At 41.9% G+C, this 17,149-nt stretch overlaps 1 protein-coding gene across 1 annotated transcript in view; it reads right to left on the bottom strand.

Annotated features, from left to right (window-relative positions):
* KITLG (KIT ligand) overlaps positions 1 to 13,377 on the bottom strand; it is a 107,675-nt gene extending 94,298 nt beyond the window's left edge. The window contains exon 1 of the mRNA XM_080971521.1: positions 13,207 to 13,377. The gene's annotated coding sequence lies outside the window, so the exon portion shown is untranslated. The remainder of the gene's footprint in view (positions 1 to 13,206) is intronic.
* Positions 13,378 to 17,149: the final 3,772 nt, after the last annotated feature.

The following is a 17,149-nucleotide window of genomic DNA, read 5'->3' as shown; positions in this document are numbered from 1 at the left end:
TGGATGAGAATCCTCTATGAAGTTGCCTGATGAGGACATCAAAAGTGACCCAGTTAGACCAGGTGTGAGGCAGCCATATGGAAGGGGTGGCTGAGGAGATGGATGGATGACGCTGAAGAGCTGCTGGCTGGATATGAAGAGCTGCTGCTAATTGATTTCTCTACTCCCTGGGAGCCTGTTGTGGAAAGCGGACAGGAGGAAGAAACAACATTCTCTGCTGTGCTTCATTTCCTAAGGAAACATGAACCTTGGGTAAATTCTTGGACCCCTGGAATCTCACACCACTCAGAGACTGGGGTGGCATGTAACAATATTTAAGGCAGTAAACAAGCATGAGCCTATAAGGATGGCACCATTGAAAAATATTGTGCCTCTTAGCCTAGTTGAGATAACCAAGCAAGTGAGCTTAGTATAGCCTGATATTATTTAAAATTCAGAATTAAAACAGAATTGCAATCTTTAGGGTCAAAGGCCAGGGTGAAAAGGTGTACCTTCAGCATTCTCACAAAGCCATACAGTGAGGAAGCCAGATGCACCTCTGTGTGGCAGGTGGGGCTGGAAAGCCACAACTGAGGGGCTGCCTCAGAAAATGCCCTCTCTTAGGCCACTCCACCCCTGATCTTCTGAGCATAATATCAAGGAGTTGGTAAACCTTCCCTTCTCCCCATGCCACAGTCAAAATGAAAATTCACCTCCCCTGCCCTTAAACAATGGAAGCTTCCTTTCCAGGGTTAATAGTTTTAAGAGAAGATTTCTGTTTGAACTACAGCATTTGAGGAAATCCCTGGGTAGGTACTGATGCCCAACTGACCCATGTAATCAACACTGTGTTGCACATTAGTTCTGTCTGTATCATCCATCATACCAGAATGTTCAAATGACGCACACGGCACATTGGAACAATGACTGGTGGAAGCAGTTACGTTCCACACACAATTTACAAAAGTGTTGGCAATTTGTTATCCTGCAGCACATTATTTTTGCTTAATGAAGTACAAAGTTCTGCCACATCAGAACTTGGGGAAAGGATGATGCAAATACTGTTTTAATTCTATTGAAGTCAATGGAACTAAAGGCAGTAGAAATTGAATGCAGTTTGTTTCACAGAGATGTTGCTGCCTTTAAAACTCTCAGCATTTACTTTAAAAGGGATACACTGGTTTAAAACAAAGCACCACCAATTAAATGTGCTAACTCTTATTAATTGCTTGTTAATTAAACTGTTGGCATGTTAAGAGTGCAAACATCTATCATCTTCACAAGAGCACTTCAAGGTAGCTAGATTGTTTTTTTTCTTATTACATTTTCCAGAACACTAAGAACACCTTGGCTTTCCAAGGTGATCTAATGATAGTATTTATGGGGTTCGTTGGTTTTTTTTTTTTTTTTTATAGTATTGAAAGCATTTCACATACATTAGTATGATTCAACCTCTCAAAGTTGTAAGCTAGGTCAACATTATTATCTCTTTAGAAAAGATGGTGCTTCAGGCTGAGAGATGGTACCCCAGCTAAGGCCACTGGTTAGAGTGACCATCTAGCCTACTGTACAAAGGCCAGACCTCTATTTGAAGGACTGCCCAGTCCGAATCTAGTTTTAAAGATAAATAACTATTAGTAGTATTTATACTTACCAATGGTCTGTTCATTGCAAAAGGGGTATAAATGGGGAGAGTGCCTTATTCAGACTAAATGGGATATTAAAAGGGTCAAACATCCTATATTCATAACGCTTCACTGTCGCTACACATTTTATGACTTTTAAACTCTGCTGGGGTTCTCTTACTGAAGAGTGCATTTAGACCCATGCTTTGGATCTAGGGATCCAGCCAATTCTTTTACCGATTACCACACATAGACAATCTATAGATTTCATCCATCACATTTGTGGTAGGACAGGAGACAGTCAGAGAGAGAGAGAGAGGGAGGGAGGGAGGGAGGAATTGGCTATCCTTGTGCTAAGGAATGCTTGGGTCATGTTCATGTACTCTCTGCCAATTCGTGCCAACTCCTTCATGGTGCTTAAGGTTTATTTTTAGCTGTTCTATGGCTCCTCCTAAGAGATGAACCTGTTTCAGTATTAAAAACACACAAAAACAGCCTCTAGCTAGATTTGGTTTCTGTTCCCACGTTGACTTCTGATGCTCAGTTCAGGATGAACCAACAAAATGTTGCATCAAGGAGAAAACAAAATGTATTTTTAGAAACAGGTGTCAGTGCTTCTTGATAAAAGATATGAGTTACTGAAACTCTATGACCATATATGTATGTCTGTATGTATGAACTAGAATTGTGATCAAGAGCTAAAAAAAAGAAACCCGAAGCAAAGGGGAGCAATCCAGATTGGGAGCAGTAAAGTCCAGAAAGATGTTATAGTAATCACTTAGAAATAAACTGGGACACCCACCAAATTTGATAGTTCTAAAAGGAAGAAACTGAATGATGTAATCCACAAATGGCATTAAGGCTATGAAAAGAGACAGAAGAAGGTGTAACCATTGCAGACGAAACCCAAACATCTAATTTATTTCTCTATTCTTTCTTGCTGGAGAGGAAAGGGTCTGGAAGGGGACTCCCCCTTTGTAGCCAGCTTTCCTCAGGAGTTGCTCTACAGACTGACCTTTCTAGGAGATAAGAAGCCACAAACTATATGTGGGATATATAGTCTGTTGAAAATAATACCTAAAGTGAGAATGTGAAAGAGTTGCTGGTTATTGTTGTTGTTCACATTCTCAGATGGTATGGGAAGATGTCGTTGTGTGTGTGTGTGTGTGTGCCTTCCATAAATTTTTGAGAAGTCATTTTGTCCATTATTCTTGAATCTAGACTTTGAAGAGAATCTGTGTTCTCCTCTCATTTAATTTACAGATCCCAGTGCTTTATTTTTCTGCAGGAAAAAAAATAGTTACTTAAGTTCATTAATAGCAATGATTGTATACCAATTGCAAATGCAATGTTAGGCAAGCTTGGAGTTTGCAAACTGAAATTTAAATTTTTTGTGCTTATTAATTTTCCTATATTTTTCCTTGGAAAATGCCTCCACAAATATATCCACCTTTAGACTCTTGTTAAAAGTGCAGAGATCAGGACAGAGCCCAGAGAGCGGGTGTGATGTTGGGCACAGAGCCAACAGCAAGGTCCTGCTTCCTTTTAATCATGGTGCCTCTTCATGCAAATGAGATGCAAAGGAGCACCTAGTCCCCAATTTCCAGATGGAACCAGTGAACCATGTTTCCTGAAGTCCATGTTCTCCTCGTCCTAAGACTGTAGACCAAAACCTTTGCTCTAGCTCCATTGTTGCTTCTTAAACTATATCTTTTGCATCGGGTAAGAAATAAGTACTTGTCTGTTAGATGACAGGGCGCTGTCGTTCATAGTACCTGAGGGCAGCCAGTTAGCTTAGAGGGCACTGGGTACACAAACCTCTGCTCTCCAGCAGCTTGTTTCTGCTTCCTGCTCCTGTAGCATCTGTCACCTGAGGCCATTTTCAGAGACAATTGTTCTCAGAGTCAGCCCCATGTACTACATATTACAATAGCCAAGCTGAAAAGCCATCAAAACATATCAAGCAGAGATGACACACACACACACCATTTCCAGAATGGTGAACAGCTGGTGTATTACCTTTGGTTGATGTAAATTAGGTGTGGGGCATAGAATGTGGTTGACAGGCTGGATTTTGAACTTCCTCACCCTCCCACTTTGGGAAGGGGGCAAGGCTTTCAGTGATGGCCTCCATGATGACAGGTGGCTCAACTTCAAAGAAGAGATTTGGCGACACACTCTAAGGATGCATACAGACATAGAGCTTATTGCATTCGTATTTTTGGATGTAATGGTAGCATTTCTGCCCCAGTTTCTACTTTTCCTTTTACCTTGCAGTACCTGTTGGAACTGTAGCTTTTTGATTGATAGTCCGCCATGTCATACTTAATTTCACTCACAGCAGTGGGTGTGGTATGACACAGCAGCAATATTATCAGCCACACAAATATGAGGTACTCATATTCTTTGCTTTCACATAAGCAATTGAAAATTTCAGCTTTTCACAGAGCTATTTCTGGCTGTACCGTATTTTTCGCTCTATAGGATGCACCCGACCATAGGACGCACCCTGTTTTACAGTCACTGTAAAACCTAGTACAGTGGTACCTTGGTTTACAACCATAATCCGTTCCGGAGGTCCGTTTGTAAACCAAAACAGGTTGTAACCTAAGGCACACTTTCGCCAATGGGGCCTCAAAAAACAAATTGTTTGCAATCCCCAAAAAATGGGTTGTAATCCAAAAAAAGTTTGCAAACCAGGACACGTACTTCGAGGTTTGACATGTTTGTAATCCAAAAAGTATGCAAATCAGACTGTTTGCAAACCAAGGTACCACTGTACCATGATTAACCAATTGCCCAGGTGGACACCACAGTAATAGATGTTATACTTACATGGACTTTGTGTGGCTTTACCCTGGGGCAAAGCTATGCCTATAAGGCAGAATTTCACCCTTATTTACAGAGAACTTAAAAGAAAAGTAATCATGTAGCAGAAACTCAGTTAAAGAATGCTGTGAAAGTTAAAAGAGACCTATCAAACCTGTTCTGGTCCTTGTAAAATATTTAAAGATTGAGTCAATGATGAAAGATTTTGCAGAGCCTTAAGTATTTCATCCAACCACCCATTGCTTTTCAGCAAAAAAAAAACGGTTTTCAAAGCCTGAGAAATGGTTATATTTTCCTCCCATATTTGCACATTGTATCTTAACTACTTGGCTTGGGTTTACCGATAGTTTATATCTGAACAGGCAAGCCTTGTTTTCTATGTAGCCCCCAATCATCTCATTTTGATAGTTTAAAGGTTTTTTTGTGGTTCATAATATACCACATAAAGGAGAATATACTTTTCCTATAACCATCGTATTAGGATCTAGTTCTGCTTCGCCTATGTAAATTCTAGAAAAATTCAATATTAATTTCAAAAATTGTAATAAGGTGAAGCTAAATTCCCATTGATTTAAATTGACTAGATTTTCCTGTTGATGTAAGGAAATTTGTATATTGACCCAGAAAGGCAAGTCTTCTAAGACTTGAAAAGGCTTTCCTACATGTGATCACTGCTACCCACCTGCTCACTTACAGGAGAAACACTATTTGAAACAGTCACTCTGCTTCTCCTTTAAATGAAGGAGAATAGGGGCAGCTGCTTCAAACAGTGCTTTTGAATAAGGCTTTAAAAGAGCCCCCACCCTCCTATTTTGGCCTGACATGGGAGCGTGGTGGTTGTCTTAAAGCCATTGCAGGTCCTCCCACACTTCCCTTTTAAGCTTGTTGTCATGTGCCTCACAGGTGGGTGGCCCCACCAAAGTACCACATTTGACCCATGAGGCCAAGCCTCATGGCCTGTGGAGGCCACATGTGGCTTGCGGAACCCAAAAGGTTTTCCCACTCCATCTTACATTCTTAATTCAAGTGTGCTTTGGCTTAAATCTTGAAGCAGGGAATCCGTGCTTTGGCTTAAATCTTGAAGCAGGGAATTCCCCCGAGACACAGGGGAATGATTAATGGACTTCAATGTCTGTACACTAATGCGCAAAGCATGGGAAATAAACAAGATGAGCTTGAGCTCTTGGTACAGCAAACTAAATATGACATAATAGGCATCTCTGAAACCTGGTGGGATAAGTCCCACGATTGGAATGTAATAATGGAGGGATACAATCTATTTGAGAGAAACAGACCAGACAAGAAAGGAGGAGGAGTGGCGTTATATGTCAGGGATGTGTATACCTGTGAAGAGATCCAAGATTTAGAACCTCAAAGCCAAAGTGAGAGCATTTGGGTCAAAATCAAGGGAGAGAAGAATAACAGTGACCTCATTGTGGGAGTTTACTATAGATCCCCAAGCCAAACGGAGGACATAGATGATGCCTTCCTGGAACAGATGGCCAAGCATGCAAAAGGAAGGGAGATAGTAGTAATGGGGGACTTCAACTACCCGGATATTTGTTGGATGTCAAACTCAGCCAAGAGCATAAGGTCAAACAAATTCCTCACTGGCCTTGCAGACAACTTCATTGTCCAGAAAGTGGGAGAAGCAACAAGAGGAACAGCCATTTTAGATCTGGTCCTAACCAATGTTGATGACCTGGTTAGTGGGGTAGAAGTGGAAGGATCATTAGGTGCAAGTGATCATGCTCTTCTGAAGTTTACTATACAGCGGAAAGGAGCAGCCAAGCATACTAGGACTCAATTTCTTGACTTTAAGAAAGCCGACTTCATAAAACTTAGGGAAGTGCTGGGTGAGATCCCATGGACAGTAATACTAAAAGGAAAGGGAGTTCATGATGGCTGGGAGTTTGTTAAGAGGGAGATAGTAAAAGCACAACTTCAGGCAATACCAATGAGACGGAAACATGGAAGGTGCCTAAAGAAGCCAGGGTGGCTATCTAAAGAACTTTTAACTGAGTTAAGATTAAAAAAGGATGTGTACCAAAAATGGAAAAGGGGGGAAACCACCAAAGAGGAATTCAAACAAATAGCCAGCACGTGTAGACACAAAGTCAGAAAAGCTAAAGCACAGAATGAACTCAGGCTTGCTAGAGAGGTTAAAAGCAACAAAAAAGGCTTTTATGGGTATGTTCGTAGCAAAAGGAAGAACAAAGAAACAGTGGGGTCACTCAGAGGAGAAGATGGTGAAATGCAAACAGGGCTGAACTCCTCAATGCCTTCTTTGCCTCAGTCTTCTCCGATAAAGAAAACAATGCCCGACCTGAAGAATTTGGAGCAAATGATTCAGCAGAGGAAACACAGCCCAGAATAACTAAGGAGATAGTACAAGAATACTTGGCTAGTTTAGATGTATTCAAGTCTCCAGGGCCAGATGAACTGCATCCAAGAGTATTAAAAGAACTGGCAGAGGTGATCTCAGAACCACTGGCAGTCATCTTTGAGAATTCCTGGAGAACAGGCAAAGTCCCGGCAGACTGGAGGAGGGCAAATGTTGTCCCTATTTTCAAAAAGGGGAAAAGAGAGGACCCAAATAATTACCGCCCAGTCAGTCTGACATCAATACCAGGGAAGATTCTGGAGCAGATCATTAAGCAAACAGTCTGTGAGCACCTAGAAAGGAATGCTGTGATCACCAATAGTCAGCATGGATTTCTGAAAAATAAGTCATGTCAGACTAACCTGATCTCGTTTTTTGACAGAATTACAAGCCTGGTAGATGAAGGGAATGCAGTGGATGTAGCCTACCTTGATTTCAGCAAGGCATTTGACAAGGTGCCCCATGATATTCTTGTAAAGAAGCTGGTAAAATGCGGTCTTGACTATGCTACCACTCAGTGGATTTGTAACTGGCTGACTGACCGAACCCAATGGGTGCTCATCAATGGTTCCTCTTCATCCTGGAGAAGAGTGACTAGTGGGGTGCCACAGGGTTCTGTCTTGGGCCCGGTCTTATTCAACTTCTTTATCAACGACTTGGATGATGGACTCAAGGGCATCCTGATCAAATTTGCAGATGACACCAAACTGGGAGGGGTGGCTAACACCCCAGAGGACAGGATCACACTTCAAAACGACCTTGACAGATTAGAGAACTGGGCCAAAACAAACAAGATGAATTTTAACAGGGAGAAATGTAAAGTATTGCACTTGGGCAAAAAAAATGAGAGGCACAAATACAAGATGGGGGACACCTGGCTTGAGAGCAGTACATGTGAAAAGGATCTAGGAGTCTTGGTTGACCACAAACTTGACATGAGCCAACAGTGTGACGCGGCAGCTAAAAAAGCCAATGCAATTCTGGGCTGCATCAATAGGAGTATAGCATCTAGATCAAGGGAAGTAATAGTGCCACTGTATTCTGCTCTGGTCAGACCTCACCTGGAGTACTGTGTCCAGTTCTGGGGACCACAGTTCAAGAAGGACACTGACAAACTGGAACGTGTCCAGAGGAGGGCAACCAAAATGGTCAAAGGCCTGGAAACGATGCCTTATGAGGAACGGCTAAGGGAGCTGGGCATGTTTAGCCTGGAGAAGAGGAGGTTAAGGGGTGATATGATAGCCATGTTCAAATATATAAAAGGATGTCACATAGAGGAGGGAGAAGGGTTGTTTTCTGCTGCTCCAGAGAAGCGGACACGGAGCAATGGATCCAAACTACAAGAAAGAAGATTCCACCTAAACATTAGGAAGAACTTCCTGACAGTAAGGGCTGTTCGACAGTGGAATTTGCTGCCAAGGAGTGTGGTGGTGTCTCCTTCTTTGGAGGTCTTTAAGCAGAGGCTTGACAACCATATGTCAGGAGTGCTCTGATGGTGTTTCCTGCTTGGCAGGGGGTTGGACTCGATGGCCCTTGTGGTCTCTTCCAACTCTATGATTCTATGATTCTATGATTCTATGAGTATCAACATCCAAATTTCATCTCTTCACATTTTAACAGGAAATGTTGGAGTCTATAGATTTTGCTAATACGATGTTTCAAGCATCTTGCCAGGCATCATTTTAAGTAAGTCACTCATCATTATTCACAGTGTTCCAAATATCCTCAGGTATTCCGAGAAGCCAGAAGCCGTTCCAGGAAATTCACAGGGCTCATTTGCCTATGTACTACCAGAAGCAACTGAGAGACAAACCTGTTACTGAAAACAGAACATGTAAATTTTAATAGAATCTGTTTTCAGTAACAGGTTTGTCTCTCACAGTTGCTTCATTATACTAAATTTCAGAATAACGAAGTAGCAAGTTTTGTATACAGTGGTACCTTGGGTTAAGTACTTAATTCGTTCCGGAGGTCCGTTCTTAATCTGAAACTGTTCTTAACCTGAAGCACCGCTTTAGCTAATGGGGCCTCCTGCTGCTGCCGCGCCGCTGGAGCATGATTTCTGTTCTCATCCTGAAGCAAAGTTCTTAACCTGAAGCACCATTTCTGGGTTAGCGGAGTCTGTAACCTGAAGTGTATGTAACCTGAAGCGTATGTAACCTGAGGTACCACTGTACATGAAAACTATATCACGAGAGAAAAGTTTTTTTCCTATTTGTTGTTGTTATTGATTTTGTTCAACAACTAATATATTTTCAGTCATATCTCAGAATTTATTAATTTTTTTAAAAAGCTGAATAAAACCATCTGCTTTTCTTCTGGTCATTGGATGTGTGGGAATAATCAATTTTGCAAAGGAGATATTTGCTTTCAACATTTTCCAGTTATCCACTGTCAGACATTGCATAATGGAAACCTGGTGGAGTGGAGAGAACTGTTAGGACATGGTCATTTCTGGATATAAACTCTATAGGAAGGCTACGAAAGGAAGTATTGGAGGTGGTGTCAACAGGGCATTCAGTTGGCCTCTGTGAATAGGATGCTGGACTAGATGGGCCTTGGCCTGATTCAACAAAGTTCTTCTTAGGATCTTACGCTCTTGATTTTTGTCAGAAATTTCATGATGCACAATTTCATGTGGAATCCTTCAACCAAGATAATGGCCATGATTTTTGGTTTATTTAACCTTAGGATGGTGAAAGTCGCAGCATTTCCAGTGCAGAAAACATCTCATTATTCTAGTCAGACAGAATATTGCTACTGCCCTGAAAACCACTTCTGAGACTTGCTCAGTGTGAGCAGGCAGATGCTCAAGAACATCACACTGACCTTATTTTTCATTCTTAATTAAAGCCTGACTTGAACAGTCAATTGCAGTGTCACATACTTGATTCAAGATCCATCCAAGACGGCAGGTTTTAATGTTGCTATAATCACGCAGGAATATGATTCCAAGACGAACATCCAATTCCAATTAATCTTGCATAAGGAAGAGCAGGCTGAAATGATTTAGGAGAAAAGGGAAATATGGACACTTGGCTAGCTTTTAAAGGAGTTTAGACAAATCCAAGGGAAGATGAAGATGTCAATTATTATTTTTAGACACTATGGCTGTATACTACCCTCCAGTATTGACTTCTATATGCCAGTTGCTGGGAACAGGGGCTGCACATCGTATTTTGAAGGTGTCCTCCCACCAAAGCCTTGACACCGGCGTTGTGTCGTGACCTCTGGGTTCCGACAAGATCTCACCAGAAGCTGCTACTGTTGCTGTTTCTCTTTGCTTCTGCAGTGCCTTCATGGTTGGCACCTGCCCCTCCCACTAGAGAAGAGAGGAGAGGAGCTGCATAAATGGTTTCTGGTGAGATCTCATACGGCCTCCCATGACTGGAGACGTGGGAAGATGTGAGAGCCCCATGAGATCTCACCAAAATCCCCAAACTGCCACTGCAGCTGTTTCTCCTTCATTCTTCAGTGGCAGGTGGCAGGCAGCACTCATGAAAAGCCAAGGAGACACAGTGGTAGCAGTGGCTTCTGGCAAGATCTTCACAAAATCTTGTGAAGATCTGCAAGACCTCACTGGAAGCCGCCACCACTTCTCCCTAATTCTCTGGCAGTGACAGGGTTGTGGATGAATGAGGAGCCACCCCTGAGAATCCACTGCCCGAGGTGGCTGCCTCAGTCTACCTCATGGACAATACAGCACTGACAGGGAATCACAAGTGAAGAGAGCGATGTTGCACTCAGGTCCTGCTTGCAGAATTCCCATAGACATCTGATTGACAGCTGTGAGAACACGATTATGAACTAGATGGGCCTTTGGACCAATTTTCTCATTAATTTATGGAGAGTGTAGGGTGGCGAGGAAAGTGAGATAAATTTTCAGTACATCAGTAATTTAAACGTTAGGCCCTTCACCAGTCTGTTTTCACATCAAACTTTATTTATTTAGAATCATTTATTATTTTTTTCCAAACTGTATTTCCAGTTCTCCGGGAAAAAACCTTAAATGCTTCAGCTTCTTATTAACATCTATTTGTTTGGGTTTTTTATTTTTATTTTATTATTATGTATTATGTATTTACTTTTTAAAAAAATATATATACTATATATGCAATTGTTTTAACTGCTTTATCTATGTAACTGTTTTCTATGTGTTATTATACTGCAAATTGCTTCAGGATGCCTCTGGGGAAGTGAATAATAAATGAAAAAAATAATGTTTTTCTTTTAAAAAAACTCCTTTTCAGTGGTAGACTGTCTCAAAGTACAGCCAAACCTGCAATATAACTCACTTGCTGGCTACAGATAAAGTAAGGCATCTCCTTTCTAAATTAAGTACAACTATTAGTTCAGCTACTTATTTATTTTGGAATGCAATGCTACACACTTTAAGTTATGATGCAACCAAAGATCAGAACTTTCAAATCCTGTTGATTTCAAAAGAAGATGAATGTAAAGCCTGCCTGGGCAGACCAACTCTATACTCCCGAAGTGGGAAGGGGACACTTATAGCGATCCAGTGGTGGTCTGATATGCACCTCCCTTTATACATTCACTGTGCAGAAGTGGGAACGGGGAAAGTGTTGCAGAGAAGAAGCCCAACCACAGAATGGAATATGCACACTCCAGCCGTGCCTCTGGTGTCCCTCGCAACACCATAGGCCGCCAACAAGCATGAGCTGCAGTGAGGACAAGAGCGGCAAGGAAGGAGCCCTCTCCCCCACTCAGAGTAACAGAGGCAAGGCCTCCGAACACCTTCCCACCCCATCTCATGCACAGCATGCAACCAGTGGCATGGCAACAATAGACTCTCTTCCACTGTGTGTGTTTCCATGTCAGCCCTGGGAGTTGCCAGAAAGTCCTACACACAATGATTTGAATCCCCTTTTACCATGGATCCCTGCAGACTACTACTACTACTACTAATTTATTATTTGTACCCCACCCATCTGGCTGGGTTTCCCCAGCCACTCTGGGCAGCTTCCACAGAAACCAAAAATACACTAAAATATCACACATTAAAAACTTCCCTGAACAGGGCTGCCTTAAGATGTCTTCTGAATGTCAGGTAGTTGTTTATCGCTTTGACATCTGATGGTAGGGCATTCCACAGGGCGGGCGCCACTACTGAGAAGGCCCTCTGCCTGGTTCCCTGTAGCTTTGCTTCTCGCAGTGAGGGAACCACCAGAAGGCCCTCGGCACTGGACCTCAGCGTCCGGGCAGAACGATGGGGGTGGAGACGCTCCTTCAGGTATACTGGGCCGAGGCCGTTTAGGGCTTTAAAGGTCAACACCAATACTTTGAATTGTGCTTGGAAACGTACTGGGAGCCAATGTAGGTCTTTCAAGACGAGTGTTATGTGGTGTCGGCAGTCTAACTGCCGCATTCTGGATTAGTTTACTGACTAGGAAAGAGGAGACATGAATTCATGCTCCACTCCTCTTTTGATTGCCAAGCCAGCATTAGTCTGGTTGGAGGTAAAAGAGGAGGAGCTCTTTGGATTCAAGATTGACTGTGCAAGCTCCACAGAGAAGCTCTCTGCTCTTTTACCACAGCAACAGACAGAAAGGAGGGACTTTATTGGGAGTGGGCACTCCTGCACATAGCAATAAAAGACATAGCTATATATCACATTTGCATGTGTTCATTGCAGTTCTGTTTACTGAGGTATGTAATTTACAACCTATTGTTATGTGGCCCCTGAGGCAAGGAGATAAGTAACTATACAGCCTTTAGAAGACATCTAAAGGCAGCCCTGTATAGGGAAGTTTTTAATGACTGCAACCCAGTCAGATAGGGGTGTAAATAATAACAATTGTTTGATTTAATATTATTATTATTATTATTATTATTATTATTATTATTATTGAATAGGATGTCCCAATTTTCTTCAAAGAAATGTTGGAAGGTATGTAACGTCAATCCCAGGGTGGGTTACAGCATAGTGTGTGTGTGTGTGTGTGTGTGTGTGTGTGTGTGTAACATGATAAGGTTACCAGATGTCCCCGTTTCCCACGGACAGTCCCCAGATTTACAAATCAGTCCCCTGACAAAATCCATCTATTTAGTAGAAAGTTGAAAAGTGTCCCTGGATTCATTGGAAAAAAATCTGGTAACTTTATAACATGTTCAAATAAGCAAACTGAAAAATCAGACTACTACAACAATGGATTACAGTAGCATGAGGGTGACAAAATATCTCCTCCAGTCAAGCTAACCAAATGCCTGCATAAATAAAAAATGTCTTTCCCAGACACCTAAAACCCACCAGGGTTAAATTTGAAATACTGTATATAATATAGTTTCACAAATTAAAAACAGTCACTACAATATAAATAGAAATACACCATATCAGATAAGACAGTTTTGACAATGTGAACCACATACCTGTTTTCAATCTGCTTTCCAGGTTTTAACTGTTGGTGGGCAGCTTCAAGGCCCACCTGCCCTTTCTTCTTATGGATTTTTATCAGGACCAGAGGACCCTTCAAATAGGGGACTCTCCTCTGCATAGGACGAGCGAGAGCCACTCTAAATTAAGCCTTAATTGAGTTCTGTGAATTAACACACACACAAACACCACAATTGGGCTTGGATGAAGAGTTAAATATTCTCAAAGCAAACTTTCTGTGAACTTTGTGCCTCGTTAAGTTAAAAATTACTCTCAAATGTCCAATTTAATGGAGGAATCCCTTGAGAACATCTGGGTTACAGGTGCTGGCTGAGGGTGTCTATTTTTCCCCCTTTCCAGGTTATGAAGAAAAATGAATGAAAAGATATATGTGTGTAGAGACACTTTAATAAGTTTTGAGGTCAATAGTGAAATGGACCGAAACTGAGCTGTGCAACAGATCAAAATGAGGAAGGGGAAAATGAGTATGAGAGAGAGAAAGAAAGAGTGTAACTTCAACCAGCAAGAGGGTGTGATATAAGCACTGCTTTAAGGTGGAGCTATCTGATTTTCTTGGTGATATTTAAGGAATGCTGTATGACATACTGTGTGTATAATGTTTGTATGCCACCTGCAGACGTCATAAAATGACCTCCTGTACCTGTGTATTCCCTCTTCCTGAAGTGCTCAAGATTCCTGCAGCTGAATGTGGCATAAAAGAAAGTACGAAAGTGATAGTGAACACCACTCTAATCTTGAATGTATTACCTTCCTTATTGGCCTCTCTCCCCTGCTTGGGGGTTCAATTCTCACCTTTTGCCCAGAGCAGCACAGATTCGTACAGTCCCTCCTTCATAAACGCAACACACAACCCAGCCTCTTGTTTCCTGTATTAGCCTCCAGAAAAGGGAGGTGCCCATCCCCAGCAGAAACACAAATATCAATGACTAGAGCTCATATTGCTCTCCTCTTTCCTTGCCTGATTCTCCTGGCAAGGGTTAACTTTGCTCCCAATACTGCTGTTGTTCACTAACCCTCCAACAGCCCTGGTCCTTTCCTACGAGCAAAAAGGCACAATGGTTTGGATTGGCAGGTGGGCAGGGGTACCCACTTGCCAATCATCTGATGTCACCATGGACTCAGCTGATAGAACTTCATTCCTTTGCAACCGTGGCTTGCACAAAAAAGGTTTTTTGTTTTGCAGCCCAGCAGGACCTCAAGCTGGGGCTGCAAAGAATCCATCTTCCTTTACAGGCATGGTTCAAGCTGTGGCTGCAAAGGAAGATTCTTTGCATCTCTGGCTAGAATTCAAGATGGGTTGCAGAGGAAGAATTTGCAGTGAAATTTTGCTGCCCAAAGTTGCCACTTTTAAAATTAGGCAGCTTTCCCCATCACTGCCTGGTTTTGCGTGCACACACACACAGTTCATTTTATGTGCAACTCACTGTTAATGCTAGAGTTTAGCTAGTGCAAGAAGAGAGCTATGGAATTCAATTTTATTTTAGAGAGTGTGGAAATGCCTTGAGATAGATAACGCTGGTATGACTATGGAGACCATTCTTCCCATCAGCTAGTATTCTTAAGACATTATTTTAACCAGACTAGCATGCCAATTTGGATTGAATAAAAAAAATCACAGCTGGCTGAAAATGTCTGTCGATGGAAACACCTTATGGTGTGGTTCCTGTTATGGCTGAGAAACATTTAAGGGCTCAAGCAAGGTTTCTTTTTCTTCCTTTTTGATGGTATGACAAGAATCTGTTCCACAAGGCTAATCATTTGTCCAGTTAACCAGCATACATTTCAGATAAGCAACATAGTCTTTTAATCATATTGAATAATCAAGTCAAACTTTGAGCCCTAATTTGCACAAACCGAGAGAAAGAAAGTTTGTGAGTGTCATATAAAAAGGCAACACGTCTTTTGTGGATTCAGTAAAATCAATCTCTTTACAGTAAATCCAAGCAGGCAATTTGATTTACGGATGCACTGAGAACTGATGAGCTTCATTGGAATTAGTTAGCACATTTGTATGATCAGAGCATTTATGCTAGGGATTTAGGAGGCCAATTAGCTACTGTATAGTCAGTAGTTCTAAGTGTACTGGTTCCAAGGAGTGCTTGGACTGCCAATTCCAAGATGTACTATTCCCAAAGTGCTGCTAGGATCTAATTTAGAAAAGTGCTAATTTTGGAATAGTTTGTGCCAGGCTTCAAGGCTTAGTACATCCAAAGGCTAATTTCAGAATGGGACAATATGGAGGAAAGAAAATCGGTGAAGAAATGCAGGAGGCCACTATGAATATAGCTCTCTTCCAAGCCTTTTCAATTAACAGGAAACAAAAGAATAGAAACCCCCTCAGCCAATGTGTGTGCCAAAGCCATCTTAATGCAATGCTTCCATAGCTCTCCATCATGACCCACTCACTAATTAATTGAGTTGGAAGTCAAACCGCATGCCTTCACATCCAAGAGAGGCGGAGAAAGGAGCAGCCAAGGCAGCTGCCTGGGGCCTCCTGCTGACCGGCCTCCATGCAAACAGAGAGGAAGGGCGACTGGGAAAGCAAAATGTGTCAGCTTCGAAAGGACAATACAGAACTGGTTCTGGCTGACTTGATACTACCCAGCAGAGCTAGAAGAATGCTAAGCTATTTTGTGGCACACTGTAATATGGCCTGTCTAATCTGAAGTTTCTGGTTTACTAGTTTAGCAGATTTCAACTGGGATGCAAAATGGCTACGACTGTTGATTCCAGGAAAGAAGTGAGCTGATAAAACAAGAGCCCTTAAACAGGGATGAGTAACTTCAGGGCCAAGGGTTGAGACCTCCAGGTCTCCATGCCCAGTCCTCAGGAGTCACCCTGAGGCACACCCCTCACTTCCCTTGCTTCAGTCTCTCCTTGAATGTTTTTTCTAGCTGGATTGTGTCCTTGAACTCTGATAAATCCTTCTGCTGGCCTGGGTGAAGGATAGAGAGGAATATTATGGATGTGCGCAGAAACTAGACTACTGTACAAAGTAGAATTTACATTCATTGCTTCACCTACTTTTGTCCCTAGCTTGTCTCAGCACTGGTACGTGGACCCCAGAGGGTTCCCCAGAAAGAAATGCAGCCTTTGGGATGAAAAATATTGTCCACATCTCCCTCCCCATAAAGTACTGCATATAGTTCCAATTGAACAAGCGTATCAAAATTGTAACATTTTCCCTAGCCCACATTGTTGGCAATGATGGCCACTGATAAATATTTCTTGGCACCAGATCTATCCACTTGATTGCTGCAAATTCCAGTAGATGAGCACTTGTGTGAACTTTTAATACGCTCCTTGGGAGACATTACATCTGCAGATTGTCTTTTTGATTAACATCAGCATTCAGTAGTTGATTCCAACAATAGGGTGGAGGTTAAGTGTGTAATCACCATGCCTCAGTCATCAGCATTTTATTTGGAAGAGGAGAATCCACACAGTGCCATCATCATTTTGCAACCCATGTTTTCCAAGTTATTCATCCATCTTTATTACTATTGTGAAAATCATCAACTATTTGGGGAGCTTGTTTGAAGCTAGACCCAAAGTGTGATTTTCAGGGATGTGGGTGGTCCTTTAAGCTACTCTACTTTCTTTTATAGGAGTGTGAGGTTTCAATGTTTGCTGTAGCATTAGTGAAGGATGAACCATATCACTAGAATGTCTCACCTCCTTACTTGAGGATTCTGCTGCTATTTTGTTTCTGGTAACACCACCAGTGCCATGCATACGATCTTCTCTACCTTATTCACATTTGAGTAGTTCTTACCATTCTTCTCACTGTTTTAAAAAGCAGTGCATTCTTTCTGGGGGTACGCAGGGGTATGCATACCCCTAAATGTTTTGTGAATCTTTGTACTTCTGTCCATTTACTGTATTTATTTCCCCTGATTTGAACCATAAAATGGTGAT

This window comes from Podarcis pityusensis (assembly GCF_964106645.2).
Source record: "Podarcis pityusensis genome assembly, chromosome: 10".
Taxonomy (NCBI): Eukaryota; Metazoa; Chordata; class Lepidosauria; order Squamata; family Lacertidae; genus Podarcis; species Podarcis pityusensis.
Note: the sequence above shows the minus strand (reverse complement) of the source record. Positions and strands in the feature narration are given on the sequence as shown.